This window comes from Tetrao urogallus (assembly GCF_951394365.1).
Source record: "Tetrao urogallus genome assembly, chromosome: 4".
Lineage (NCBI taxonomy): Eukaryota > Metazoa > Chordata > Aves > Galliformes > Phasianidae > Tetrao > Tetrao urogallus.
In genome coordinates this window covers 48,374,132-48,378,779 of record NC_136817.1, presented here as the reverse complement: position 1 = coordinate 48,378,779, position 4,648 = coordinate 48,374,132, and positions in this window count along the sequence as shown.

The following is a 4,648-nucleotide window of genomic DNA, read 5'->3' as shown; positions in this document are numbered from 1 at the left end:
CCTCCGCTTCCTCCTCCCCCGGCCCGGCGCGGCCCCGCTCCGGGGCTGTGGCCGCCGCCGCCGCGGCTCGTCTCTGTGGCACGGCGGAGCCCCGGCGCGGCGGGGCGCCGGCCTGATTGACAGGCGGCCGCGCCAATGCCTGGAGGGAGACGGGCGGCGACCGCCGAGTGTTTGGGGTAATCTCTGCTAATGGCAACGGGGCGGGGAGGCGGGCCCTGGCGGGGCCGCCGCCGCCCCGTTCGCCGCCGGCGGGGGCAGGTGAGCCGCGGGAGCTGAGCGGCGGCGCGGAGCGCCCTTCCATCACGGCGTGGCCCCACGGAGCCGCCGCCAAACTTTGGCGCCCTCGGGCTGGGCGCCCGCCTGCCCGCTGCGGGGCGGCGCGGGGATAAAAGTGTTGGGAGTGCGGGACCCGTCAGAGTTGATTAGGGAGCAGAGGACATTTTCTTTCTCGTTATGCAAAAAGCGCTTCGTGGCGAAATAAAAAGCGGGTCCGCCGTAATTCATGCATGTCAGATTTCCATGAATCTGGGAGATTAATCGCGTTTAGCGTGATTTGCAGCGTGCCCTCCCCGCCCCCCGAACCCGTCCGCTCGGTGCAAAGTGCTGCACCGAGCTGCACCCGTCCCTCTGCCCGCCCGGAGCCTTCCAGGGCAGTTCGGAAATAATGAAATGCCGCTGAGAGACAGCTTGAGAATGAGATGCCATCGAGAGACGTCTCTGAGAAATGGAGGAGATCTGGGGAGATGGAGACAGCTGAAGCTGAGTGATACGTTGGAGAAAAATAAACGATAACAAACCGCTCGCTCTCCCCATTCTTTTCAGCGAGGCAATTTGATATTTTGCATTAACATTTCCCTTCTCCTGTCCCACTTCTCCCCTGCTTTTGCTGCTGTAATTTATCAGGATTACAATAAGCCCTCTGGCTTTGGGAAGCAAAATTACAGAACACCTTAGTTCTATTTAAGTCGTGGTGGTGGGAAATCATCCTTCTGCCATCGCGGAGCTCGGCTGCGTGCTGCGGTCATCGCTCTCTGCTCCTATGGTGTTTGTTCGGCGGAGCCGCGCTCGCTGGGAAGGGCAGCAGCCCCTCTCTGTGTGACCGACCCCGGGCTCACTGCCCCCTCCTGCGGCTCTCTGTGGGCCGGGTCCCGTTCCATGCGGGGCACATGGGAGCAGGGCGGCTGCGGGTTCTGATTTTTTGACAAGTAGGGTAAATCGATTTCTTGTAGCAGCCAAAAGCCTCTAAATAAAGGCTAGTGTAATAGAAATCGCTGTTTTACTTAAGAAAATCAATTGTAAGTCTTTGTTTTCCAGCCGACTCCTTGATCGCCTGCGCTTTAAAGAAAATATTGTACTGTAATGCAAAAGACAGAATGGAAATAAGCAGGAGAGGAATTTGTGCTTCCACTTGGAAATGAGACATGGAGGGGATGAGGTCAACACCTGGCACTGGCCACTGCTGTAGGAGACCCCGCTACATTCAAATAAACAGCCCCAAGTTAACTGTTCAGGTATAAGCTGCAATTCTGGGGGCTCACTGTTGCTTGGCGCTGCCCCTGCTCCTAGTGAAGGAAACAACCCTGTCTTCCATGCATACCCTATCTCCTCCTGCAAGCAGGGAGAGAACCAGTGCAGTGTGCCCTTCCCTCCTGCCAGGGTGCCTGCAGCCCCACCTGCTCCAATTCAGGGCTGGAGCCACATGGACATGAAGGGAGAAGGCATGGACATGAAGGGAGAAGGTGTGAAGACTCCTGCAGCTGAGCCAAACCTTGTGGGGTACTCCTTGTTGGGGAACAGAGCTTTCCTCAAAGCTCTGAACAGGCACTTGGGCACTCTGAGGTGGGCTGATGATTTTAACCATTTATCTCTTTATTGCAGTCGCATTTCAGCTGCACACTGGATTAAAACAACACATAGCCCTCACCTTGATTATCCTCCAAAATAGCCTTAACTGACACCAGCAGCTTGTTCTGAGAAGTTAACATCTTTGTTCCCCTCCCCATCCTCTGAGTGAAAGAGTTCCCCTTAACATGTAATCTAAATCTCATCTCTTTTAGTTTAAAGCCATTTCCCCCTGTCCTGTCACAATCAGATAATCAGTGTAAAAAGTCAGTCTCCCTTCTGCTTATAAACTCCATTTAGGTACTGGAAAGCTGCAATGAGATGTCCCCAGAGCCTTCTCTTCTCCCTTCTGAACATCCCCATCACCCTCAGCCTAGGAGAAGTCCCTCTTGTGATCTTCTTGGCCCTCCTCTGGACACTCTCAGATGGAACAGGCTGCCCGGAGAAGCTGTAGATGCCTTGTCCTAGAGGCTTTCAAGGCCAGGTTAGATGGGGCCCTGGGCAGCCTCATCTAGTGGGTGGCAGCCCTGCTTATGGCAGGGGGTTGGAACTGGTGGTCTGTAAGTTCCCTTCCAACCCAAGCCATTCTATGATTCCCTCAGGCTGTGCTATGCTGACATGATGGTTGCATCTTTCCCTATCTGCTTACTGGTGTGAGTTTCCATTTTTAGGGGTTTGAGACCCGTAACAGGATTATTGCAGACTACTCTGAGTGAGTGGAGAAAGGATGGGAAGTAGCTGGCCCTCAACAAATACTAAAAAAAAGCTAATCAAAACAAAGACAAAGGGCGCAATGAAAAATAAGAAACCCAGCGTTGCTGCAGCGTATGCTCTCCTGCTCCTAGAAATCACTGCAAAGAGAATATTTGTCAGTGTATAGAAAAATACCCAATCCAGACACAGGCCATCAATCACTGGGCATGCCTGTGTGAAGGTATTGCGAGGTGCTCAAAGAACAGAAGCGTGATCCATCTCTATCTGCCGAGCAGGGCTAAATCTCACGCCGCTTATTCGCGGGAGCTGCGCTTCAGTGCTGGAGAGAGCCTGCAGGATTTGGCCATGAGCTGCCAATATCGCTCTGTGCGCTTGGAGTGCACGATGAGAGCTAAGATTGGCAACTCTCCCCTGTAATCTAAAGCACTCTGCAAGCAGGCTGGCCGTAATTTGCTGCCCTAAACATTTAACCCTAGCTAGTTAATTTAAGCTTAGCTCAGTTGCTCATGTTTATGGATAAAGAAACAAAAGAGAGAGCATCAAAAGGAAAAGATGACTGTGGAATTCAATATTTCAGCAGCTGTTGATAGGTAAATGTTATTGAAGTGTGGCATTCAAAACCGAAGGCCTGCATTTATGATAATGAGCCTAACAAGGAAATGAGATTGACACAGCAATTCTCTGTTTTTGTTGTCCCCTGAGGTTAGAGATTATGCAGTGCGTGGTTCTGTTTTTAGCCTCTTTGGTGATTCCAGCTGTGAGAGACAGCACTGTGCACATTTGTCAAGGTTGTGCTTCAGTCGGGTGACTCAGGAGCTTGAGGGGAACACGGACTGCTGGCCTCACCTCACCTCGAGCCCACATCCCATACAGAGAGCAGCCCCTTCACAGGCAGGCTGTCCCCCATCTCCTGTTGGGCTTGCTCTGTCCTTTGTGAAATGCTTTGAAATAATTGAAATGTATCTATCACTGCGACGTTGTGTTTTGAGAATTACTGGAATGTTTCCCAATGACATTAATTGGTTTAAAAATATTTTTCTTTTTCTAATTAGTGCAAGATTGATGAGCGGTGGAAAGGGCATTTATACAGGCAGACACATATTTCCATGCTACATTCGTGTCTTAATAAAATGGTAGCTAACTGGATTCTAGTGCTGAGTAAACATTGGCGAGACAGAAAATACTGTCTACCTTCAGGAGGAGGAAATATCCAGTGTTTTAAATGGAATTGTATTGTGTGAGGAAAAAAAAAAACCGAACTGGTCTCCCTGAGGACTGGAAAATGGATAAATGAATTATTTAAATATAGTTAAAGGACACACAGGAAAAAGTAATGGCTTTGATACCCAATGTAGGAAAAATTATTAATATTTTAAGGGATCAATTGTGGACACATGGAAAAGCTCATTTTAATTAAAGATCGCTTGCATAGAGTGGTTTGAAGAAGGGAAGAATTGTATAGGGTATTTGTTGCTTAGAATTTCTTAGAAATATATCTTGGATAAAACTGATGATAAAACATGTTCATAACTTCAGCCTGCCCCGTTGGGCTGGTTCTGAATGTCTTCAGCTCCTTGGGACATTCGCACCTGGGGAGACCTCATTGCAGCCTTCCAGTGCCTTCCAGGGGCTTATAAACATGAAGGACATCAACTTTTTAAACGAGTAGATACAGATGGGACAAGGGAGAATGGTTTTATACAAAAAGAGAGAAGAAGGTTAAATGTCAGGGGGAAAATGTTCACTGAGAGGGCAGTGACGCAGTGGCACAGGTTGCCCAGAGAAGTTATGGCAACCTGAAGGTGTTCAATGTCAGGTTGGATGGGGCCCTGAGCAGTCTGATCTGGTTCCCGATTTAGTGGCTGGCAACCCTGACATGGCAGGGGGTTGGAACTAGATGATCTTTGAGGCTTGTTCCAACCAGAGTTATTCTATGATTCTATGATATTCTCTTATGTAGGCTTGGTGCTTGCATGTTGGTCAGCTTGTGATTGTTCTGTAAAATTTTGGCCTTGTCTTGCAGTGCTTGATGTTTTTGGAGCACCTCTGAAGGTGTGACTGCTGTGGGCTGACAGAACTGATGCTCTGCAGG